Genomic DNA, 25,730 nt, shown 5'->3' on the forward strand with positions numbered 1-25,730 from the left:
CTCTGTCTCCTTTCTTTCTTTCTGCTCCTTCACTCGTTTTTCTCCCCTTGCTATCTTTCACCTTTCTGCACCTCTGTTCTTGTGCGCCTTATTTCTGCCCATTTCCCTTTCTCTCCCTCTGCTCCTTCACTCGTTTTCACTCGTTTTTTTCCCCTTTCTATCTTTCACCTTTCTGCACCTCTGCTCTTTTGTGCCTTATTTTTGCCCATTTTCCCTTTTTCTCCCTCTGCTCCTTCTCTCGTTTTCACTCGTTTTTTTACCCTTTCTATCTTTCACCTTTCTGCTCTTTTCTGCATCTCTGCTCTTTTGTGCCTTATTTCTGCCTATTTTCCCTTTTTTCTTTATCCCTTCTTTCCTCCCTTTACCTTTCCCCGCCGCTGCTGCCCCCGCGGCCCCTCCTCCCCCAGCACGACCGGCCCAATCCAGCTCCCCTCCCCGCTCCCGCCTCCCAGCTGTCCAGCCCTCCCCGACCCCTACTTAATGGCGGCCACTGCGGGGACAGGCGAGCAAGACCACTGACTCATTGTCAGTGAAATTGCTCTCCCACCCTCGCAGCTCCACCATTAAGTGAGGTGCCTCTGCCCCTGCACTCTTGAGTGTTGGTGTTCGAGGCCCTCCTCCACCCGCAGGTTTCCCTGCACCTCATCCCTGGTGGTCCAGTGGACCTCTGTCTCCTTTCTTTCTTTCTGCTCCTTCACTCATTTTTCTCCCCTTGCTATCTTTCACCTTTCTGCACCTCTGTTCTTGTGCGCCTTATTTCTGCCCATTTCCCTTTCTCTCCCTCTGCTCCTTCACTCGTTTTCACTCGTTTTTTCCCCTTTCTATCTTTCACCTTTCTGCACCTCTGCTCTTTTGTGCCTTATTTTTGCCCATTTTCCCTTTCTCTCCCTCTGCTCCTTCTCTCGTTTTCACTCAATTTTTTACCCTTTCTATCTTTCACCTTTCTGCTCTTTTCTGCATCTCTGCTCTTTTGTGCCTTATTTCTGCCTATTTTCCCTTTTTTCTTTATCCCTTCTTTCCTCCCTTTACCTTTCACCGCCCCTGCTGCCCCCGCAGCCCCTCCCCCCCCAGCACAACCGGCCCAATCCAGCTCCCCTCCCCGCTCCCGCCTCCCAGCTGTCCAGCTCTCCCCGACCCCTACTTAATGGCGGCCACTGCGGGGACAGGCGAGCAAGACCACTGACTCATTGTCAGTGAAATTGCTCTCCCACCCTCGCAGCTCCACCATTAAGTGAGGTGCCCCTGCCCCTGCACTCTTGAGTGTTGGTGTTCGAGGCCCTCCTCCACCCGCAGGTTTCCCTGCGCCTCATCCCTGGTGGTCCAGTGGACCTCTGTCTCCTTTCTTTCTTTCTGCTCCTTCACTCGTTTTTCTCCCCTTGCTATCTTTCACCTTTCTGCACCTCTGTTCTTGTGCGCCTTATTTCTGCCCATTTCCCTTTCTCTCCCTCTGCTCCTTCACTCGTTTTCACTCGTTTTTTTCCCCTTTCTATCTTTCACCTTTCTGCACCTCTGCTCTTTTGTGCCTTATTTTTGCCCATTTTCCCTTTTTCTCCCTCTGCTCCTTCTCTCGTTTTCACTCGTTTTTTTACCCTTTCTATCTTTCACTTTTCTGCTCTTTTCTGCATCTCTGCTCTTTTGTGCCTTATTTCTGCCTATTTTCCCTTTTTTCTTTATCCCTTCTTTCCTCCCTTTACCTTTCCCCGCCGCTGCTGCCCCCGCGGCCCCTCCCCCCCCAGCACGACCGGCCCAATCCAGCTCCCCTCCCCGCTCCCGCCTCCCAGCTGTCCAGCCCTCCCCGACCCCTACTTAATGGCGGCCACTGCGGGGACAGGCGAGCAAGACCACTGACTCATTGTCAGTGAAATTGCTCTCCCACCCTCGCAGCTCCACCATTAAGTGAGGTGCCTCTGCCCCTGCACTCTTGAGTGTTGGTGTTCGAGGCCCTCCTCCACCCGCAGGTTTCCCTGCACCTCATCCCTGGTGGTCCAGTGGACCTCTGTCTCCTTTCTTTCTTTCTGCTCCTTCACTCATTTTTCTCCCCTTGCTATCTTTCACCTTTCTGCACCTCTGTTCTTGTGCGCCTTATTTCTGCCCATTTCCCTTTCTCTCCCTCTGCTCCTTCACTCGTTTTCACTCGTTTTTTTCCCCTTTCTATCTTTCACCTTTCTGCACCTCTGCTCTTTTGTGCCTTATTTTTGCCCATTTTCCCTTTCTCTCCCTCTGCTCCTTCTCTCGTTTTCACTCGTTTTTTTACCCTTTCTATCTTTCACCTTTCTGCTCTTTTCTGCATCTCGGCTCTTTTGTGCCTTATTTCTGCCTATTTTCCCTTTTTTCTTTATCCCTTCTTTCCTCCCTTTACCTTTCCCCGCCGCTGCTGCCCCCGCGGCCCCTCCCCCCCCAAGCACGACCAGCCCAATCCAGCTCCCCTCCCCGCTCCCGCCTCCCAGCTGTCCAGCCCTCCCCGACCCCTACTTAATAGCGGTCACTGCGGGGACAGGCGAGCAAGACCACTGACTCATTGTCAGTGAAATTGCTCTCCCACCCTCACAGCTCCACCATTAAGTGAGGTGCCCCTGCCCCTGCACTCTTGAGTGTTGGTGTTCGAGGCCCTCCTCCACCCGCAGGTTTCCCTGCGCCTCATCCCTGGTGGTCCAGTGGACCTCTGTCTCCTTTCTTTCTTTCTGCTCCTTCACTCGTTTTTCTCCCCTTGCTATCTTTCACCTTTCTGCACCTCTGTTCTTGTGCGCCTTATTTCTGCCCATTTCCCTTTCTCTCCCTCTGCTCCTTCACTCGTTTTCACTCGTTTTTTTCCCCTTTCTATCTTTCACCTTTCTGCACCTCTGCTCTTTTGTGCCTTATTTTAGCCCATTTTCCCTTTCTCTCCCTCTGCTCCTTCTCTCGTTTTCACTCGTTTTTTTACCCTTTCTATCTTTCACCTTTCTGCTCTTTTCTGCATCTCTGCTCTTTTGTGCCTTATTTCTGCCTATTTTCCCTTTTTTCTTTATCCCTTCTTTCCTCCCTTTACCTTTCCCCGCCGCTGCTGCCCCCGCGGCCCCTCCCCCCCCAGCATGACCGGCCCAATCCAGCTCCCCTCCCCGCTCCCGCCTCCCAGCTGTCCAGCCCTCCCCGACCCCTACTTAATGGCGGCCACTGCAGGGACAGGCGAGCAAGACCACTGACTCATTGTCAGTGAAATTGCTCTCCCACCCTCGCAGCTCCACCATTAAGTGAGGTGCCCCTGCCCCTGCACTCTTGAGTGTTGGTGTTCGAGGCCCTCCTCCACCCGCAGGTTTCCCTGCGCCTCATCCCTGGTGGTCCAGTTGACCTCTGTCTCCTTTCTTTCTTTCTGCTCCTTCACTCGTTTTTCTCCCCTTGCTATCTTTCACCTTTCTGCACCTCTGTTCTTGTGCGCCTTATTTCTGCCCATTTCCCTTTCTCTCCCTCTGCTCCTTCTCTCGTTTTCACTCGTTTTTTTACCCTTTCTATCTTTCACCTTTCTGCTCTTTTCTGCATCTCTGCTCTTTTGTGCCTTATTTCTGCCTATTTTCCCTTTTTTCTTTATCCCTTCTTTCCTCCCTTTACCTTTCCCCGCCGCTGCTGCCCCCGCGGCCCCTCCCCCCCCAAGCACGACCAGCCCAATCCAGCTCCCCTCCCCGCTCCCGCCTCCCAGCTGTCCAGCCCTCCCCGACCCCTACTTAATAGCGGTCACTGCGGGGACAGGCGAGCAAGACCACTGACTCATTGTCAGTGAAATTGCTCTCCCACCCTCACAGCTCCACCATTAAGTGAGGTGCCCCTGCCCCTGCACTCTTGAGTGTTGGTGTTCGAGGCCCTCCTCCACCCGCAGGTTTCCCTGCGCCTCATCCCTGGTGGTCCAGTGGACCTCTGTCTCCTTTCTTTCTTTCTGCTCCTTCACTCGTTTTTCTCCCCTTGCTATCTTTCACCTTTCTGCACCTCTGTTCTTGTGCGCCTTATTTCTGCCCATTTCCCTTTCTCTCCCTCTGCTCCTTCACTCGTTTTCACTCGTTTTTTTCCCCTTTCTATCTTTCACCTTTCTGCACCTCTGCTCTTTTGTGCCTTATTTTTGCCCATTTTCCCTTTCTCTCCCTCTGCTCCTTCTCTCGTTTTCACTCGTTTTTTTACCCTTTCTATCTTTCACCTTTCTGCTCTTTTCTGCATCTCTGCTCTTTTGTGCCTTATTTCTGCCTATTTTCCCTTTTTTCTTTATCCCTTCTTTCCTCCCTTTACCTTTCCCCGCCGCTGCTGCCCCCGCGGCCCCTCCCCCCCCTAGGACAACCGGCCCAATCCAGCTCCCCTCCCCGCTCCCGCCTCCCAGCTGTCCAGCCCTCCCCGACCCCTACTTAATGGCGGCCACTGCGGGGACAGGCGAGCAAGACCACTGACTCATTGTCAGTGAAATTGCTCTCCCACCCTCGCAGCTCCACCATTAAGTGAGGTGCCCCTGCCCCTGCACTCTTGAGTGTTGGTGTTCGAGGCCCTCCTCCACCCGCAGGTTTCCCTGCGCCTCATCCCTGGTGGTCCAGTGGACCTCTGTCTCCTTTCTTTCTTTCTGCTCCTTCACTCGTTTTTCTCCCCTTGCTATCTTTCACCTTTCTGCACCTCTGTTCTTGTGCGCCTTATTTCTGCCCATTTCCCTTTCTCTCCCTCTGCTCCTTCACTCGTTTTCACTCGTTTTTTTCCCCTTTCTATCTTTCACCTTTCTGCACCTCTGCTCTTTTGTGCCTTATTTTAGCCCATTTTCCCTTTCTCTCCCTCTGCTCCTTCTCTCGTTTTCACTCGTTTTTTTACCCTTTCTATCTTTCACCTTTCTGCTCTTTTCTGCATCTCTGCTCTTTTGTGCTTTATTTCTGCCTATTTTCCCTTTTTTCTTTATCCCTTCTTTCCTCCCTTTACCTTTCCCCGCCGCTGCTGCCCCCGCGGCCTCTCCCCCCCCCAGCATGACCGGCCCAATCCAGCTCCCCTCCCCGCTCCCGCCTCCCAGCTGTCCAGCCCTCCCCGACCCCTACTTAATGGCGGCCACTGCGGGGACAGGCGAGCAAGACCACTGACTCATTGTCAGTGAAATTGCTCTCCCACCCTCGCAGCTCCACCATTAAGTGAGGTGCCCCTGCCCCTGCACTCTTGAGTGTTGGTGTTCGAGGCCCTCCTCCACCCGCAGGTTTCCCTGCGCCTCATCCCTGGTGGTCCAGTGGACCTCTGTCTCCTTTCTTTCTTTCTGCTCCTTCACTCGTTTTTCTCCCCTTGCTATCTTTCACCTTTCTGCACCTCTGTTCTTGTGCGCATTATTTCTGCCCATTTCCCTTTCTCTCCCTCTGCTCCTTCACTCGTTGTCACTCATTTTTTTCCCCTTTCTATCTTTCACCTTTCTGCACCTCTGCTCTTTTGTGCCTTATTTTTGCCCATTTTCCCTTTCTCTCCCTCTGCTCCTTCTCTCGTTTTCACTCGTTTTTTTACCCTTTCTATCTTTCACCTTTCTGCTCTTTTCTGCATCTCTGCTCTTTTGTGCCTTATTTCTGCCTATTTTCCCTTTTTTCTTTATCCCTTCTTTCCTCCCTTTACCTTTCCCCGCCGCTGCTGCCCCCGCGGCCCCTCCCCCCCCAGCATGACCGGCCCAATCCAGCTCCCCTCCCCGCTCCCCCCTCCCAGCTGTCCAGCCCTCCCCGACCCCTACTTAATGGCGGCCACTGCGGGGACAGGCGAGCAAGACCACTGACTCATTGTCAGTGAAATTGCTCTCCCACCCTCGCAGCTCCACCATTAAGTGAGGTGCCCCTGCCCCTGCACTCTTGAGTGTTGGTGTTCGAGGCCCTCCTCCACCCGCAGGTTTCCCTGCGCCTCATCCCTGGTGGTCCAGTGGACCTCTGTCTCCTTTCTTTCTTTCTGCTCCTTCACTCGTTTTTCTCCCCTTGCTATCTTTCACCTTTCTGCACCTCTGTTCTTGTGCGCCTTATTTCTGCCCATTTCCCTTTCTCTCCCTCTGCTCCTTCACTCGTTTTCACTCGTTTTTTTCCCCTTTCTATCTTTCACCTTTCTGCACCTCTGCTCTTTTGTGCCTTATTTTTGCCCATTTCCCCTTTCTCTCCCTCTGCTCCTTCTCTCGTTTTCACTCGTTTTTTTACCCTTTCTATCTTTCACCTTTCTGCTCTTTTCTGCAGCTCTGTTCTTTTGTGCCTTATTTCTGCCTATTTTCCCTTTTTTCTTTATCCCTTCTTTCCTCCCTTTACCTTTCCCCGCCGTTGCTGCCCCCGTGGCCCCTCCCCCCCAGCACGACCGGCCCAATCCAGCTCCCCTCCCCGCTCCCGCCTCCCAGCTGTCCAGCCCTCCCCGACCCCTACTTAATGGCGGCCACTGCGGGGACAGGCGAGCAAGACCACTGACTCATTGTCAGTAAAATTGCTCTCCCACCCTCGCAGCTCCACCATTAAGTGAGGTGCCCCTGCCCCTGCACTCTTGAGTGTTGGTGTTCGAGGCCCTCCTCCACCCGCAGGTTTCCCTGCGCCTCATCCCTGGTGGTCCAGTGGACCTCTGTGTCCTTTCTTTCTTTCTGCTCCTTCACTCGTTTTTCTCCCCTTGCTATCTTTCACCTTTCTGCACCTCTGTTCTTGTGCGCCTTATTTCTGCCCATTTCCCTTTCTCTCCCTCTGCTCCTTCACTCGTTTTCACTCGTTTTTTCCCCCTTTCTATCTTTCACCTTTCTGCACCTCTGCTCTTTTGTGCCTTATTTTTGCCCATTTTCCCTTTCTCTCCCTCTGCTCCTTCTCTCGTTTTCACTCGTTTTTTTACCCTTTCTATCTTTCACCTTTCTGCTCTTTTCTGCATTTCTGCTCTTTTGTGCCTTATTTCTGCCTATTTTCCCTTTTTTCTTTATCCCTTCTTTCCTCCCTTTACCTTTCCCCGCCGCTGCTGCCCCCGCGGCCCCTCCCCCCCCAGCACGACCGGCCCAATCCAGCTCCCCTCCCCGCTCCCGCCTCCCAGCTGTCCAGCCCTCCCCGACCCCTACTTAATGGCGGCCACTGCGGGGACAGGCGAGCAAGACCACTGACTCATTGTCAGTGAAATTGCTCTCCCACCCTCGCAGCTCCACCATTAAGTGAGGTGCCCCTGCCCCTGCACTCTTGAGTGTTGGTGTTCGAGGCCCTCCTCCACCCGCAGGTTTCCCTGCGCCTCATCCCTGGTGGTCCAGTGGACCTCTGTCTCCTTTCTTTCTTTCTGCTCCTTCACTCATTTTTCTCCCCTTGCTATCTTTCACCTTTCTGCACCTCTGTTCTTGTGCGCCTTATTTCTGCCCATTTCCCTTTCTCTCCCTCTGCTCCTTCACTCGTTTTCACTCGTTTTTTTCCCCTTTCTATCTTTCACCTTTCTGCACCTCTGCTCTTTTGTGCCTTATTTTTGCCCATTTTCCCTTTCTCTCCCTCTGCTCCTTCTCTCGTTTTCACTCGTTTTTTTACCCTTTCTATCTTTCACCTTTCTGCTCTTTTCTGCATCTCTGCTCTTTTGTGCCTTATTTCTTCCTATTTTCCCTTTTTTCTTTATCCCTTCTTTCCTCCCTTTACCTTTCCCCACCGCTGCTGCCCCCGCGGCCCCTCCCCCCCCAGCACGACCGGCCCAATCCAGCTCCCCTCCCCGCTCCCGCCTCCCAGCTGTCCAGCCCTCCCCGACCCCTACTTAATGGCGGCCACTGCGGGGACAGGCGAGCAAGACCACTGACTCATTGTCAGTGAAATTGCTCTCCCACCCTCGCAGCTCCACCATTAAGTGAGGTGCCCCTGCCCCTGCACTCTTGAGTGTTGGTGTTCGAGGCCCTCCTCCACCCGCAGGTTTCCCTGCGCCTCATCCCTGGTGGTCCAGTGGACCTCTGTCTCCTTTCTTTCTTTCTGCTCCTTCACTCGTTTTTCTCCCCTTGCTATCTTTCACCTTTCTGCACCTCTGTTCTTGTGCGCCTTATTTCTGCCCATTTCCCTTTCTCTCCCTCTGCTCCTTCACTCGTTTTCACTCGTTTTTTTCCCCTTTCTATCTTTTACCTTTGTGCACCTCTGCTCTTTTGTGCCTTATTTTAGCCCATTTTCCCTTTCTCTCCCTCTGCTCCTTCTCTCGTTTTCACTCGTTTTTTTACCCTTTCTATCTTTCACCTTTCTGCTCTTTTCTGCATCTCTGCTCTTTTGTGCCTTATTTCTTCCTATTTTCCCTTTTTTCTTTATCCCTTCTTTCCTCCCTTTACCTTTCCCCGCCGCTGCTGCCCCCGCGGCCCCTCCCCCCCCAGCACGACCGGCCCAATCCAGCTCCCCTCCCCGCTCCCGCCTCCCAGCTGTCCAGCCCTCCCCGACCCCTACTTAATGGCGGCCACTGCGGGGACAGGCGAGCAAGACCACTGACTCATTGTCAGTGAAATTGCTCTCCCACCCTCGCAGCTCCACCATTAAGTGAGGTGCCCCTGCCCCTGCACTCTTGAGTGTTGGTGTTCGAGGCCCTCCTCCACCCGCAGGTTTCCCTGCGCCTCATCCCTGGTGGTCCAGTGGACCTCTGTCTCCTTTCTTTCTTTCTGCTCCTTCACTCATTTTTCTCCCCTTGCTATCTTTCACCTTTCTGCACCTCTGTTCTTGTGCGCCTTATTTCTGCCCATTTCCCTTTCTCTCCCTCTGCTCCTTCACTCGTTTTCACTCGTTTTTTTCCCCTTTCTATCTTTCACCTTTGTGCACCTCTGCTCTTTTGTGCCTTATTTTAGCCCATTTTCCCTTTCTCTCCCTCTGCTCCTTCTCTCGTTTTCACTCGTTTTTTTACCCTTTCTATCTTTCACCTTTCTGCTCTTTTCTGCATCTCTGCTCTTTTGTGCCTTATTTCTGCCTATTTTCCCTTTTTTCTTTATCCCTTCTTTCCTCCCGTTACCTTTCCCCGCCGCTGCTGCCCCCGCGGCCCCTCCCCGCCCCAGCACGACCGGCCCAATCCAGCTCCCCTCCCCGCTCCCGCCTCCCAGCTGTCCAGCCCTCCCCGACCCCTACTTAATGGCGGCCACTGCGGGGACAGGCGAGCAAGACCACTGACTCATTGTCAGGGAAATTGCTCTCCCACCCTCGCAGCTCCACCATTAAGTGAGGTGCCCCTGCCCCTGCACTCTTGAGTGTTGGTGTTCGAGGCCCTCCTCCACCCGCAGGTTTCCCTGTGCCTCATCCCTGGTGGTCCAGTGGACCTCTGTCTCCTTTCTTTCTTTCTGCTCCTTCACTCGTTTTTCTCCCCTTGCTATCTTTCACCTTTCTGCACCTCTGTTCTTGTGCGCCTTATTTCTGCCCATTTCCCTTTCTCTCCCTCTGCTCCTTCACTCGTTTTCACTCGTTTTTTCCCCTTTCTATCTTTCACCTTTCTGCACCTCTGCTCTTTTGTGCCTTATTTTTGCCCATTTTCCCTTTCTCTCCCTCTGCTCCTTCTCTCGTTTTCACTCGTTTTTTTACCCTTTCTATCTTTCACCTTTCTGCTCTTTTCTGCATCTCTGCTCTTTTGTGCCTTATTTCTGCCTATTTTCCCTTTTTTCTTTATCCCTTCTTTCCTCCCTTTACCTTTCCCCGCCGCTGCTGCCCCCGCGGCCCCTCCCCCCCCAGCACGACCGGCCCAATCCAGCTCCCCTCCCCGCTCCCACCTCCCAGCTGTCCAGCCCTCCCCGAACCCTACTTAATGGCGGCCACTGCGGGGACAGGCGAGCAAGACCACTGACTCATTGTCAGTGAAATTGCTCTCCCACCCTCGCAGCTCCACCATTAAGTGAGGTGCCCCTGCCCCTGCACTCTTGAGTGTTGGTGTTCGAGGCCCTCCTCCACCCGCAGGTTTCCCTGCGCCTCATCCCTGGTGGTCCAGTGGACCTCTGTCTCCTTTCTTTCTTTCTGCTCCTTCACTCGTTTTTCTCCCCTTGCTATCTTTCACCTTTCTGCACCTCTGTTCTTGTGCGCCTTATTTCTGCCCATTTCCCTTTCTCTCCCTCTGCTCCTTCACTCGTTTTCACTCGTTTTTTTCCCCTTTCTATCTTTCACCTTTCTGCACCTCTGCTCTTTTGTGCCTTATTTTTGCCCATTTTCCCTTTTTCTCCCTCTGCTCCTTCTCTCGTTTTCACTCGTTTTTTTACCCTTTCTATCTTTCACCTTTCTGCTCTTTTCTGCATCTCTGCTCTTTTGTGCCTTATTTCTGCCTATTTTCCCTTTTTTCTTTATCCCTTCTTTCCTCCCTTTACCTTTCCCCGCCGCTGCTGCCCCCGCGGCCCCTCCTCCCCCAGCACGACCGGCCCAATCCAGCTCCCCTCCCCGCTCCCGCCTCCCAGCTGTCCAGCCCTCCCCGACCCCTACTTAATGGCGGCCACTGCGGGGACAGGCGAGCAAGACCACTGACTCATTGTCAGTGAAATTGCTCTCCCACCCTCGCAGCTCCACCATTAAGTGAGGTGCCTCTGCCCCTGCACTCTTGAGTGTTGGTGTTCGAGGCCCTCCTCCACCCGCAGGTTTCCCTGCACCTCATCCCTGGTGGTCCAGTGGACCTCTGTCTCCTTTCTTTCTTTCTGCTCCTTCACTCATTTTTCTCCCCTTGCTATCTTTCACCTTTCTGCACCTCTGTTCTTGTGCGCCTTATTTCTGCCCATTTCCCTTTCTCTCCCTCTGCTCCTTCACTCGTTTTCACTCGTTTTTTCCCCTTTCTATCTTTCACCTTTCTGCACCTCTGCTCTTTTGTGCCTTATTTTTGCCCATTTTCCCTTTCTCTCCCTCTGCTCCTTCTCTCGTTTTCACTCAATTTTTTACCCTTTCTATCTTTCACCTTTCTGCTCTTTTCTGCATCTCTGCTCTTTTGTGCCTTATTTCTGCCTATTTTCCCTTTTTTCTTTATCCCTTCTTTCCTCCCTTTACCTTTCACCGCCCCTGCTGCCCCCGCAGCCCCTCCCCCCCCAGCACAACCGGCCCAATCCAGCTCCCCTCCCCGCTCCCGCCTCCCAGCTGTCCAGCTCTCCCCGACCCCTACTTAATGGCGGCCACTGCGGGGACAGGCGAGCAAGACCACTGACTCATTGTCAGTGAAATTGCTCTCCCACCCTCGCAGCTCCACCATTAAGTGAGGTGCCCCTGCCCCTGCACTCTTGAGTGTTGGTGTTCGAGGCCCTCCTCCACCCGCAGGTTTCCCTGCGCCTCATCCCTGGTGGTCCAGTGGACCTCTGTCTCCTTTCTTTCTTTCTGCTCCTTCACTCGTTTTTCTCCCCTTGCTATCTTTCACCTTTCTGCACCTCTGTTCTTGTGCGCCTTATTTCTGCCCATTTCCCTTTCTCTCCCTCTGCTCCTTCACTCGTTTTCACTCGTTTTTTTCCCCTTTCTATCTTTCACCTTTCTGCACCTCTGCTCTTTTGTGCCTTATTTTTGCCCATTTTCCCTTTTTCTCCCTCTGCTCCTTCTCTCGTTTTCACTCGTTTTTTTACCCTTTCTATCTTTCACTTTTCTGCTCTTTTCTGCATCTCTGCTCTTTTGTGCCTTATTTCTGCCTATTTTCCCTTTTTTCTTTATCCCTTCTTTCCTCCCTTTACCTTTCCCCGCCGCTGCTGCCCCCGCGGCCCCTCCCCCCCCAGCACGACCGGCCCAATCCAGCTCCCCTCCCCGCTCCCGCCTCCCAGCTGTCCAGCCCTCCCCGACCCCTACTTAATGGCGGCCACTGCGGGGACAGGCGAGCAAGACCACTGACTCATTGTCAGTGAAATTGCTCTCCCACCCTCGCAGCTCCACCATTAAGTGAGGTGCCTCTGCCCCTGCACTCTTGAGTGTTGGTGTTCGAGGCCCTCCTCCACCCGCAGGTTTCCCTGCACCTCATCCCTGGTGGTCCAGTGGACCTCTGTCTCCTTTCTTTCTTTCTGCTCCTTCACTCATTTTTCTCCCCTTGCTATCTTTCACCTTTCTGCACCTCTGTTCTTGTGCGCCTTATTTCTGCCCATTTCCCTTTCTCTCCCTCTGCTCCTTCACTCGTTTTCACTCGTTTTTTTCCCCTTTCTATCTTTCACCTTTCTGCACCTCTGCTCTTTTGTGCCTTATTTTTGCCCATTTTCCCTTTCTCTCCCTCTGCTCCTTCTCTCGTTTTCACTCGTTTTTTTACCCTTTCTATCTTTCACCTTTCTGCTCTTTTCTGCATCTCGGCTCTTTTGTGCCTTATTTCTGCCTATTTTCCCTTTTTTCTTTATCCCTTCTTTCCTCCCTTTACCTTTCCCCGCCGCTGCTGCCCCCGCGGCCCCTCCCCCCCCAAGCACGACCAGCCCAATCCAGCTCCCCTCCCCGCTCCCGCCTCCCAGCTGTCCAGCCCTCCCCGACCCCTACTTAATAGCGGTCACTGCGGGGACAGGCGAGCAAGACCACTGACTCATTGTCAGTGAAATTGCTCTCCCACCCTCACAGCTCCACCATTAAGTGAGGTGCCCCTGCCCCTGCACTCTTGAGTGTTGGTGTTCGAGGCCCTCCTCCACCCGCAGGTTTCCCTGCGCCTCATCCCTGGTGGTCCAGTGGACCTCTGTCTCCTTTCTTTCTTTCTGCTCCTTCACTCGTTTTTCTCCCCTTGCTATCTTTCACCTTTCTGCACCTCTGTTCTTGTGCGCCTTATTTCTGCCCATTTCCCTTTCTCTCCCTCTGCTCCTTCACTCGTTTTCACTCGTTTTTTTCCCCTTTCTATCTTTCACCTTTCTGCACCTCTGCTCTTTTGTGCCTTATTTTAGCCCATTTTCCCTTTCTCTCCCTCTGCTCCTTCTCTCGTTTTCACTCGTTTTTTTACCCTTTCTATCTTTCACCTTTCTGCTCTTTTCTGCATCTCTGCTCTTTTGTGCCTTATTTCTGCCTATTTTCCCTTTTTTCTTTATCCCTTCTTTCCTCCCTTTACCTTTCCCCGCCGCTGCTGCCCCCGCGGCCCCTCCCCCCCCAGCATGACCGGCCCAATCCAGCTCCCCTCCCCGCTCCCGCCTCCCAGCTGTCCAGCCCTCCCCGACCCCTACTTAATGGCGGCCACTGCAGGGACAGGCGAGCAAGACCACTGACTCATTGTCAGTGAAATTGCTCTCCCACCCTCGCAGCTCCACCATTAAGTGAGGTGCCCCTGCCCCTGCACTCTTGAGTGTTGGTGTTCGAGGCCCTCCTCCACCCGCAGGTTTCCCTGCGCCTCATCCCTGGTGGTCCAGTTGACCTCTGTCTCCTTTCTTTCTTTCTGCTCCTTCACTCGTTTTTCTCCCCTTGCTATCTTTCACCTTTCTGCACCTCTGTTCTTGTGCGCCTTATTTCTGCCCATTTCCCTTTCTCTCCCTCTGCTCCTTCTCTCGTTTTCACTCGTTTTTTTACCCTTTCTATCTTTCACCTTTCTGCTCTTTTCTGCATCTCTGCTCTTTTGTGCCTTATTTCTGCCTATTTTCCCTTTTTTCTTTATCCCTTCTTTCCTCCCTTTACCTTTCCCCGCCGCTGCTGCCCCCGCGGCCCCTCCCCCCCCAAGCACGACCAGCCCAATCCAGCTCCCCTCCCCGCTCCCGCCTCCCAGCTGTCCAGCCCTCCCCGACCCCTACTTAATAGCGGTCACTGCGGGGACAGGCGAGCAAGACCACTGACTCATTGTCAGTGAAATTGCTCTCCCACCCTCACAGCTCCACCATTAAGTGAGGTGCCCCTGCCCCTGCACTCTTGAGTGTTGGTGTTCGAGGCCCTCCTCCACCCGCAGGTTTCCCTGCGCCTCATCCCTGGTGGTCCAGTGGACCTCTGTCTCCTTTCTTTCTTTCTGCTCCTTCACTCGTTTTTCTCCCCTTGCTATCTTTCACCTTTCTGCACCTCTGTTCTTGTGCGCCTTATTTCTGCCCATTTCCCTTTCTCTCCCTCTGCTCCTTCACTCGTTTTCACTCGTTTTTTTCCCCTTTCTATCTTTCACCTTTCTGCACCTCTGCTCTTTTGTGCCTTATTTTTGCCCATTTTCCCTTTCTCTCCCTCTGCTCCTTCTCTCGTTTTCACTCGTTTTTTTACCCTTTCTATCTTTCACCTTTCTGCTCTTTTCTGCATCTCTGCTCTTTTGTGCCTTATTTCTGCCTATTTTCCCTTTTTTCTTTATCCCTTCTTTCCTCCCTTTACCTTTCCCCGCCGCTGCTGCCCCCGCGGCCCCTCCCCCCCCTAGGACAACCGGCCCAATCCAGCTCCCCTCCCCGCTCCCGCCTCCCAGCTGTCCAGCCCTCCCCGACCCCTACTTAATGGCGGCCACTGCGGGGACAGGCGAGCAAGACCACTGACTCATTGTCAGTGAAATTGCTCTCCCACCCTCGCAGCTCCACCATTAAGTGAGGTGCCCCTGCCCCTGCACTCTTGAGTGTTGGTGTTCGAGGCCCTCCTCCACCCGCAGGTTTCCCTGCGCCTCATCCCTGGTGGTCCAGTGGACCTCTGTCTCCTTTCTTTCTTTCTGCTCCTTCACTCGTTTTTCTCCCCTTGCTATCTTTCACCTTTCTGCACCTCTGTTCTTGTGCGCCTTATTTCTGCCCATTTCCCTTTCTCTCCCTCTGCTCCTTCACTCGTTTTCACTCGTTTTTTTCCCCTTTCTATCTTTCACCTTTCTGCACCTCTGCTCTTTTGTGCCTTATTTTAGCCCATTTTCCCTTTCTCTCCCTCTGCTCCTTCTCTCGTTTTCACTCGTTTTTTTACCCTTTCTATCTTTCACCTTTCTGCTCTTTTCTGCATCTCTGCTCTTTTGTGCTTTATTTCTGCCTATTTTCCCTTTTTTCTTTATCCCTTCTTTCCTCCCTTTACCTTTCCCCGCCGCTGCTGCCCCCGCGGCCTCTCCCCCCCCCAGCATGACCGGCCCAATCCAGCTCCCCTCCCCGCTCCCGCCTCCCAGCTGTCCAGCCCTCCCCGACCCCTACTTAATGGCGGCCACTGCGGGGACAGGCGAGCAAGACCACTGACTCATTGTCAGTGAAATTGCTCTCCCACCCTCGCAGCTCCACCATTAAGTGAGGTGCCCCTGCCCCTGCACTCTTGAGTGTTGGTGTTCGAGGCCCTCCTCCACCCGCAGGTTTCCCTGCGCCTCATCCCTGGTGGTCCAGTGGACCTCTGTCTCCTTTCTTTCTTTCTGCTCCTTCACTCGTTTTTCTCCCCTTGCTATCTTTCACCTTTCTGCACCTCTGTTCTTGTGCGCATTATTTCTGCCCATTTCCCTTTCTCTCCCTCTGCTCCTTCACTCGTTGTCACTCATTTTTTTCCCCTTTCTATCTTTCACCTTTCTGCACCTCTGCTCTTTTGTGCCTTATTTTTGCCCATTTTCCCTTTCTCTCCCTCTGCTCCTTCTCTCGTTTTCACTCGTTTTTTTACCCTTTCTATCTTTCACCTTTCTGCTCTTTTCTGCATCTCTGCTCTTTTGTGCCTTATTTCTGCCTATTTTCCCTTTTTTCTTTATCCCTTCTTTCCTCCCTTTACCTTTCCCCGCCGCTGCTGCCCCCGCGGCCCCTCCCCCCCCAGCATGACCGGCCCAATCCAGCTCCCCTCCCCGCTCCCCCCTCCCAGCTGTCCAGCCCTCCCCGACCCCTACTTAATGGCGGCCACTGCGGGGACAGGCGAGCAAGACCACTGACTCATTGTCAGTGAAATTGCTCTCCCACCCTCGCAGCTCCACCATTAAGTGAGGTGCCCCTGCCCCTGCACTCTTGAGTGTTGGTGTTCGAGGCCCTCCTCCACCCGCAGGTTTCCCTGCGCCTCATCCCTGGTGGTCCAGTGGACCTCTGTCTCCTTTCTTTCTTTCTGCTCCTTCACTCGTTTTTCTCCCCTTGCTATCTTTCACCTTTCTGCACCTCTGTTCTTGTGCGCCTTATTTCTGCCCATTTCCCTTTCTCTCCCTCTGCTCCTTCACTCGTTTTCACTCGTTTTTTTCCCCTTTCTATCTTTCACCTTTCTGCACCTCTGCTCTTTTGTGCCTTATTTTTGCCCATTTCCCCTTTCTCTCCCTCTGCTCCTTCTCTCGTTTTCACTCGTTTTTTTACCCTTTCTATCTTTCACCTTTCTGCTCTTTTCTGCAGCTCTGTTCTTTTGTGCCTTATTTCTGCCTATTTTCCCTTTTTTCTTTATCCCTTCTTTCCTCCCTTTACCTTTCCCCGCCGTTGCTGCCCCCGTGGCCCCTCCCCCCCAGCACGACCGGCCCAATCCAGCTCCCCTCCCCGCTCCCGCCTCCCAGCTGTCCAGCCCTCCCCGACCCCTACTTAATGGCGGCCACTGCGGGGACAGGCGAGCAAGACCACTGACTCATTGTCAGTAAAATTGCTCTCCCACCCTCGCAGCTCCACCATTAAGTGAGGTGCCCCTGCCCCTGCACTCTTGAGTGTTGGTGTTCGAGGCCCTCCTCCACCCGCAGGTTTCCCTGCGCCTCATCCCTGGTGGTCCAGTGGACCTCTGTGTCCTTTCTTTCTTTCTGCTCCTTCACTCGTTTTTCTCCCCTTGCTATCTTTCACCTTTCTGCACCTCTGTTCTTGTGCGCCTTATTTCTGCCCATTTCCCTTTCTCTCCCTCTGCTCCTTCACTCGTTTTCACTCGTTTTTTCCCCCTTTCTATCTTTCACCTTTCTGCACCTCTGCTCTTTTGTGCCTTATTTTTGCCCATTTTCCCTTTCTCTCCCTCTGCTCCTTCTCTCGTTTTCACTCGTTTTTTTACCCTTTCTATCTTTCACCTTTCTGCTCTTTTCTGCATTTCTGCTCTTTTGTGCCTTATTTCTGCCTATTTTCCCTTTTTTCTTTATCCCTTCTTTCCTCCCTTTACCTTTCCCCGCCGCTGCTGCCCCCGCGGCCCCTCCCCCCCCAGCACGACCGGCCCAATCCAGCTCCCCTCCCCGCTCCCGCCTCCCAGCTGTCCAGCCCTCCCCGACCCCTACTTAATGGCGGCCACTGCGGGGACAGGCGAGCAAGACCACTGACTCATTGTCAGTGAAATTGCTCTCCCACCCTCGCAGCTCCACCATTAAGTGAGGTGCCCCTGCCCCTGCACTCTTGAGTGTTGGTGTTCGAGGCCCTCCTCCACCCGCAGGTTTCCCTGCGCCTCATCCCTGGTGGTCCAGTGGACCTCTGTCTCCTTTCTTTCTTTCTGCTCCTTCACTCGTTTTTCTCCCCTTGCTATCTTTCACCTTTCTGCACCTCTGTTCTTGTGCGCCTTATTTCTGCCCATTTCCCTTTCTCTCCCTCTGCTCCTTCACTCGTTTTCACTCGTTTTTTTCCCCTTTCTATCTTTCACCTTTCTGCACCTCTGCTCTTTTGTGCCTTATTTTTGCCCATTTTCCCTTTCTCTCCCTCTGCTCCTTCTCTCGTTTTCACTCGTTTTTTTACCCTTTCTATCTTTCACCTTTCTGCTCTTTTCTGCATCTCTGCTCTTTTGTGCCTTATTTCTGCCTATTTTCCCTTTTTTCTTTATCCCTTCTTTCCTCCCTTTACCTTTCCCTGCCGCTGCTGCCCCCGCGGCCCCTCCCCCGCAGCACGACCGGCCCAACCCAGCTCCCCTCCCCGCTCCCGCCTCCCAGCTGTCCAGCCCTCCCCGACCCCTACTTAATGGCGGCCACTGCGGGGACAGGCGAGCAAGACCACTGACTCATTGTCAGTGAAATTGCTCTCCCACCCTCGCAGCTCCACCATTAAGTGAGGTGCCCCTGCCCCTGCACTCTTGAGTGTTGGTGTTCGAGGCCCTCCTCCACCCGCAGGTTTCCCTGCGCCTCATCCCTGGTGGTCCAGTGGACCTCTGTCTCCTTTCTATCTTTCTGCTCCTTCACTCGTTTTTCTCCCCTTGCTACCTTTCACCTTTCTGCACCTCTGTTCTTGTGCGCCTTATTTCTGCCCATTTCCATTTCTCTCCCTCTGCTCCTTCACTCGTTTTCACTCGTTTTTTTCCCCTTTCTATCTTTCACCTTTCTGCACCTCTGCTCTTTTGTGCCTTATTTTTGCCCATTTTCCCTTTCTCTCCCTCTGCTCCTTCTCTCGTTTTCACTCGTTTTTTTTCCCTTTCTATCTTTCACCTTTCTGCTCTTTTCTGCATCTCTGCTCTTTTGTGCCTTATTTCTGCCTATTTTCCCTTTTTTCTTTATCCCTTCTTTCCTCCCTTTACCTTTCCCCGCCGCTGCTGCCCCCGCGGCCCCTCCCCCCCTAGCACAACCGGCCCAATCCAGCTCCCCTCCCCGCTCCCGCCTCCCAGCTGTCCAGCCCTCCCCGACCCCTACTTAATGGCGGCCACTGCGGGGACAGGCGAGCAAGACCACTGAATCATTGTCAGTGAAATTGCTCTCCCACCCTCGCAGCTCCACCATTAAGTGAGGTGCCCCTGCCCCTGCACTCTTGAGTGTTGGTGTTCGAGGCCCTCCTCCACCCGCAGGTTTCCCTGCGCCTCATCCCTGGTGGTCCAGTGGACCTCTGTCTCCTTTCTTTCTTTCTGCTCCTTCACTCGTTTTTCTCCCCTTGCTATCTTTCACCTTTCTGCACCTCTGTTCTTGTGCGCATTATTTCTGCCCATTTCCCTTTCTCTCCCTCTGCTCCTTCACTCGTTTTCACTCATTTTTTTCCCCTTTCTATCTTTCACCTTTCTGCACCTCTGCTCTTTTGTGCCTTATTTTTGCCCATTTTCCCTTTCTCTCCCTCTGCTCCTTCTCTCGTTTTCACTCGTTTTTTTACCCTTTCTATCTTTCACCTTTCTGCTCTTTTCTGCATCTCTGCTCTTTTGTGCCTTATTTCTGCCTATTTTCCCTTTTTTCTTTATCCCTTCTTTCCTCCCTTTACCTTTCCCCGCCGCTGCTGCCCCCGCGGCCCCTCCCCCCCCCAGCATGACCGGCCCAATCCAGCTCCCCTCCCCGCTCCCCCCTCCCAGCTGTCCAGCCCTCCCCGACCCCTACTTAATGGCGGCCACTGCGGGGACAGGCGAGCAAGACCACTGACTCATTGTCAGTGAAATTGCTCTCCCACCCTCGCAGCTCCACCATTAAGTGAGGTGCCCCTGCCCCTGCACTCTTGAGTGTTGGTGTTCGAGGCCCTCCTCCACCCGCAGGTTTCCCTGCGCCTCATCCCTGGTGGTCCAGTGGACCTCTGTCTCCTTTCTTTCTTTCTGCTCCTTCACTCGTTTTTCTCCCCTTGCTATCTTTCACCTTTCTGCACCTCTGTTCTTGTGCGCCTTATTTCTGCCCATTTCCCTTTCTCTCCCTCTGCTCCTTCACTCGTTTTCACTCGTTTTTTTCCCCTTTCTATCTTTCACCTTTCTGCACCTCTGCTCTTTTGTGCCTTATTTTTGCCCATTTCCCCTTTCTCTCCCTCTGCTCCTTCTCTCGTTTTCACTCGTTTTTTTACCCTTTCTATCTTTCACCTTTCTGCTCTTTTCTGCAGCTCTGTTCTTTTGTGCCTTATTTCTGCCTATTTTCCCTTTTTTCTTTATCCCTTCTTTCCTCCCTTTACCTTTCCCCGCCGCTGCTGCCCCCGTGGCCCCTCCCCCCCAGCACGACCGGCCCAATCAAGCTCCCCTCCCCGCTCCCGCCTCCCAGCTGTCCAGCCCTCCCCGACCCCTACTTAATGGCGGCCACTGCGGGGACAGGCGAGCAAGACCACTGACTCATTGTCAGTAAAATTGCTCTCCCACCCTCGCAGCTCCACCATTAAGTGAGGTGCCCCTGCCCCTGCACTCTTGAGTGTTGGTGTTCGAGGCCCTCCTCCACCCGCAGGTTTCCCTGCGCCTCATCCCTGGTGGTCCAGTGGACCTCTGTGTCCTTTCTTTCTTTCTGCTCCTTCACTCGTTTTTCTCCCCTTGCTATCTTTCACCTTTCTGCACCTCTGTTCTTGTGCGCCTTATTTCTGCCCATTTCCCTTTCTCTCCCTCTGCTCCTTCACTCGTTTTCACTCGTTTTTTCCCCCTTTCTATCTTTCACCTTTCTGCACCTCTGCTCTTTTGTGCCTTATTTTTGCCCATTTTCCCTTTCTCTCCCTCTGCTCCTTCTCTCGTTTTCACTCGTTTTTTTACCCTTTCTATCTTTCACCTTTCTGCTCTTTTCTGCATCTCTGCTCTTTTGTGCCTTATTTCTGCCTATTTTCCCTTTTTTCTTTATCCCTTCTTTCCTCCCTTTACCTTTCCCCGCCGCTGCTGCCCCCGCGGCCCCTCCCCCCCCAGCACGACCGGCCCAATCCAGCTCCCCTCCCCGCTCCCGCCTCCCAGCTGTCCAGCCCTCCCCGACCCCTACTTAATGGCGGCCACTGCGGGGACAGGCGAGCAAGACCACTGACTCATTGTCAGTGAAATTGCTCTCCCACCCTCGCAGCTCCACCATTAAGTGAGGTGCCCCTGCCCCTGCACTCTTGAGTGTTGGTGTTCGAGGCCCTCCTCCACCCGCAGGTTTCCCTGCGCCTCATCCCTGGTGGTCCAGTGGACCTCTGTCTCCTTTCTTTCTTTCTGCTCCTTCACTCGTTTTTCTCCCCTTGCTATCTTTTACCTTTCTGCACCTCTGTTCTTGTGTGCCTTATTTCTGCCCATTTCCCTTTCTCTCCCTCTGCTCCTTCACTCGTTTTTTTCCCCTTTCTATCTTTCACCTTTCTGCACCTCTGTTCTTTTGTGCCTTATTTTTGCCCATTTTCCCCTTCTCTCCCTCTGCTCCTTCTCTCGTTTTCACTCGTTTTTTTACCCTTTCTATCTTTCACCTTTCTGCTCTTTTCTGCATCTCTGCTCTTCTGTGCCTTATTTCTGCCTATTTTCCCTTTTTTCTTTATCCCTTCTTTCCTCCCTTTACCTTTCCCTGCCGCTGCTGCCCCCGCGGCCCCTCCCCCCCAGCACGACCGGCCCAACCCAGCTCCCCTCCCCGCTCCCGCCTCCCAGCTGTCCAGCCCTCCCCGACCCCTACTCAATGGTGGCCACTGCGGGGACAGGCGAGCAAGACCACTGACTCATTGTCAGTGAAATTGCTCTCCCACCCTCGCAGCTCCACCATTAAGTGAGGTGCCCCTGCCCCTGCACTCTTGAGTGTTGGTGTTCGAGGCCCTCCTCCACCCGCAGGTTTCCCTGTGCCTCATCCCTGGTGGTCCAGTGGACCTCTGTCTCCTTTCTTTCTTTCTGCTCCTTCACTCGTTTTTCTCCCCTTGCTATCTTTCACCTTTCTGCACCTCTGTTCTTGTGCGCCTTATTTCTGCCCATTTCCCTTTCTCTCCCTCTGCTCCTTCACTCGTTTTCACTCGTTTTTTTCCCCTTTCTATCTTTCACCTTTCTGCACCTCTGATCTTTTGTGCCTTATTTTTGCCCATTTTCCCTTTCTCTCCCTCTGCTCCTTCTCTCGTTTTCACTCGTTTTTTTACCCTTTCTATCTTTCACCTTTCTGCTCTTTTCTGCATCTCTGCTCTTTTGTGCCTTATTTCTGCCTATTTTCCCTTTTTTCTTTATCCCTTCTTTCCTCCCTTTACCTTTCCCCGCCGCTGCTGCCCCCGCGGCCCCTCCCCCCCCCCCCAGCACGACCGGCCCAATCCAGCTCCCCTCCCCGCTCCCGCCTCCCAGCTGTCCAGCCCTCCCCGACCCCTACTTAATGGCGGCCACTGCGGGGACAGGCGAGCAAGACCACTGACTCATTGTCAGTGAAATTGCTCTCCCACCCTCGCAGCTCCACCATTAAGTGAGGTGCCCCTGCCCCTGCAATCTTGAGTGTTGGTGTTCGAGGCCCTCCTCCACCCGCAGGTTTCCCTGCGCCTCATCCCTGGTGGTCCAGTGGACCTCTGTCTCCTTTCTTTCTTTCTGCTCCTTCACTCGTTTTTCTCCCCTTGCTATCTTTCACCTTTCTGCACCTCTGTTCTTGTGCGCCTTATTTCTGCCCATTTCCCTTTCTCTCCCTCTGCTCCTTCACTCGTTTTCACTCGTTTTTTTCCCCTTTCTATCTTTCACCTTTCTGCACCTCTGCTCTTTTGTGCCTTATTTTTGCCCATTTTCCCTTTCTCTCCCTCTGCTCCTTCTCTCGTTTTCACTCGTTTTTTTACCCTTTCTATCTTTCACCTTTCTGCTCTTTTCTGCATCTCTGCTCTTTTGTGCCTTATTTCTGCCTATTTTCCCTTTTTTCTTTATCCCTTCTTTCCTCCCTTTACCTTTCCCCGCCGCTGCTGCCCCCGCGGCCCCTCCCCCCCCCAGCACGACCGGCCCAATCCAGCTCCCCTCCCCGCTCCCGCCTCCCAGCTGTCCAGCCCTCCCCGACCCCTACTTAATGGCGGCCACTGCGGGGACAGGCGAGCAAGACCACTGACTCATTGTCAGTGAAATTGCTCTCCCACCCTCGCAGCTCCACCATTAAGTGAGGTGCCCCTGCCCCTGCACTCTTGAGTGTTGGTGTTCGAGGCCCTCCTCCACCCGCAGGTTTCCCTGCGCCTCATCCCTGGTGGTCCAGTGGACCTCTGTCTCCTTTCTTTCTTTCTGCTCCTTCACTCGTTTTTCTCCCCTTGCTATCTTTCACCTTTCTGCACCTCTGTTCTTGTGCGCCTTATTTCTGCCCATTTCCTTTTCTCTCCCTCTGCTCCTTCACTCGTTTTCACTCGTTTTTTTCCCCTTTCTATCTTTCACCTTTCTGCACCTCTGCTCTTTTGTGCCTTATTTTTGCCCATTTTCCCTTTCTCTCCCTCTGCTCCTTCTCTCGTTTTCACTCGTTTTTTACCCTTTCTATCTTTCACCTTTCTGCTCTTTTCTGCATCTCTGCTCTTTTGTGCCTTATTTCTGCCTATTTTCCCTTTTTTCTTTATCCCTTCTTTCCTCCCTTTACCTTTCCCCGCCGCTGCTGCCCCCACGGCCCCTCCCCCCCCAGCACGACCGGCCCAATCCAGCTCCCCTCCCCGCTCCCGCCTCCCAGCTGTCCAGCCCTCCCCGACCCCTACTTAATGGCGGCCACTGCGGGGACAGGCGAGCAAGACCACTGACTCATTGTCAGTGAAATTGCTCTCCCACCCTCGCAGCTCCACCATTAAGTGAGGTGCCCCTGCCCCTGCACTCTTGAGTGTTGGTGTTCGAGGCCCTCCTCCACCCGCAGGTTTCCCTGCACCTCATCCCTGGTGGTCCAGTGGACCTCTGTCTCCTTTCTTTCTTTCTGCTCCTTCACTCGTTTTTCTCCCCTTGCTATCTTTCACCTTTCTGCACCTCTGTTCTTGTGCGCCTTATTTCTGCCCATTTCCCTTTCTCTCCCTCTGCTCCTTCACTCGTTTTCACTCGTTTTTTTCCCCTTTCTATCTTTCACCTTTCTGCACCTCTGCTCTTTTGTGCCTTATTTTTGCCCATTTTCCCTTTCTCTCCCTCTGCTCCTTCTCTCGTTTTCACTCATTTTTTTACCCTTTCTATCTTTCACCTTTCTGCTCTTTTCTGCATCTCTGCTCTTTTGTGCCTTATTTCTGCCTATTTTCCCTTTTTTCTTTATCCCTTCTTTCCTCCCTTTACCTTTCCCCGCCGCTGCTGCCCCCGCGGCCCCTCCCCCCCCCAGCACGACCGGCCCAATCCAGCTCCCCTCCCCGCTCCCGCCTCCCAGCTGTCCAGCCCTCCCCGACCCCTACTTAATGGCGGCCACTGCGGGGACAGGCGAGCAAGACCACTGACTCATTGTCAGTGAAATTGCTCTCCCACCCTCGCAGCTCCACCATTAAGTGAGGTGCCCCTGCCCCTGCACTCTTGAGTGTTGGTGTTCGAGGCCCTCCTCCACCCGCAGGTTTCCCTGTGCCTCATCCCTGGTGGTCCAGTGGACCTCTGTCTCCTTTCTTTCTTTCTGCTCCTTCACTTGTTTTTCTCCCCTTGCTATCTTTCACCTTTCTGCACCTCTGTTCTTGTGCGCCTTATTTCTGCCCATTTCCCTTTCTCTCCCTCTGCTCCTTCACTCGTTTTCACTCGTTTTTTTCCCCTTTCTATCTTTCACCTTTCTGCACCTCTGCTCTTTTGTGCCTTATTTTAGCCCATTTTCCCTTTCTCTCCCTCTGCTCCTTCTCTCGTTTTCACTCGTTTTTTTACCCTTTCTATCTTTCACCTTTCTGCTCTTTTCTGCATCTCTGCTCTTTTGTGCTTTATTTCTGCCTATTTTCCCTTTTTTCTTTATCCCTTCTTTCCTCCCTTTACCTTTCCCTGCCGCTGCTGCCCCCGCGGCCCCTCCCCCCCCAGCACGACCGGCCCAATCCAGCTCCCCTCCCCGCTCCCGCCTCCCAGCTGTCCAGCCCTCCCCGACCCCTACTTAATGGCGGCCACTGCGGGGACAGGCGAGCAAGACCACTGACTCATTGTCAGTGAAATTGCTCTCCCACCCTCGCAGCTCCACCATTAAGTGAGGTGCCCCTGCCCCTGCACTCTTGAGTGTTGGTGTTCGAGGCCCTCCCCCACCCGCAGGTTTCCCTGTGCCTCATCCCTGGTGGTCCAGTGGACCTCTGTCTCCTTTCTTTCTTTCTGCTCCTTCACTCGTTTTTCTCCCCTTGCTATCTTTCACCTTTCTGCACCTCTGTTCTTGTGCGCCTTATTTCTGCCCATTTCCCTTTCTCTCCCTCTGCTCCTTCTCTCGTTTTCACTCGTTTTTTTACCCTTTCTATCTTTCACCTTTCTGCTCTTTTCTGCATCTCTGTTCTTTTGTACCTTATTTCTGCCTATTTTCCCTTTTTTCTTTATCCCTTCTTTCCTCCCTTTACCTTTCCCCGCCGCTGCTGCCCCCGCGGCCCCTCCCCCCCCAGCACGACCGGCCCAATCCAGCTCCCCTCCCCGCTCCCGCCTCCCAGCTGTCCAGCCCTCCCCGACCCCTACTTAATGGCGGCCACTGCGGGGACAGGCGAGCAAAAAAACGGACTCATTGTCAGTGAAATTGCTCTCCCACCCTCGCAGCTCCACCATTAAGTGAGGTGCCCCTGCCCCTGCACTCTTGAGTGTTGGTGTTCGAGGCCCTCCTCCACCCGCAGGTTTCCCTGCGCCTCATCCCTGGTGGTCCAGTGGACCTCTGTCTCCTTTCTTTCTTTCTGCTCCTTCACTCGTTTTTCTCCCCTTGCTATCTTTCACCTTTCTGCACCTCTGTTCTTGTGCGCCTTATTTCTGCCCATTTCCCTTTCTCTCCCTCTGCTCCTTCACTCGTTTTCACTCGTTTTTTCCCCCTTTCTATCTTTCACCTTTCTGCACCTCCGCTCTTTTGTGCCTTATTTTTGCCCATTTTCCCTTTCTCTCCCTCTGCTCCTTCTCTCGTTTTCACTCGTTTTTTTACCCTTTCTATCTTTCACCTTTCTGCTCTTTTCTGCATCTCTGCTCTTTTGTGCCTTATTTCTGCATATTTTCCCTTTTTTCTTTATCCCTTCTTTCCTCCCTTTACCTTTCCCCGCCGCTGCTGCCCCCGCGGCCCCTCCCCCCCCAGCACGACCGGCCCAATCCAGCTCCCCTCCCCGCTCCCGCCTCCCAGCTGTCCAGCCCTCCCCGACCCCTACTTAATGGCGGCCACTGCGGGGACAGGCGAGCAAGACCACTGACTCATTGTCAGTGAAATTGCTCTCCCACCCTCGCAGCTCCACCATTAAGTGAGGTGCCCCTGCCCCTGCACTCTTGAGTGTTGGTGTTCGAGGCCCTCCTCCACCCGCAGGTTTCCCAGCGCCTCATCCCTGGTGGTCCAGTGGACCTCTGTCTCCTTTCTTTCTTTCTGCTCCTTCACTTGTTTTTCTCCCCTTGCTATCTTTCACCTTTCTGCACCTCTGTTCTTGTGCGCCTTATTTCTGCCCATTTCCCTTTCTCTCCCTCTGC

Source organism: Lissotriton helveticus, chromosome 1_1 (genome assembly GCF_964261635.1).
Source record: "Lissotriton helveticus chromosome 1_1, aLisHel1.1, whole genome shotgun sequence".
Taxonomy (NCBI): Eukaryota; Metazoa; Chordata; class Amphibia; order Caudata; family Salamandridae; genus Lissotriton; species Lissotriton helveticus.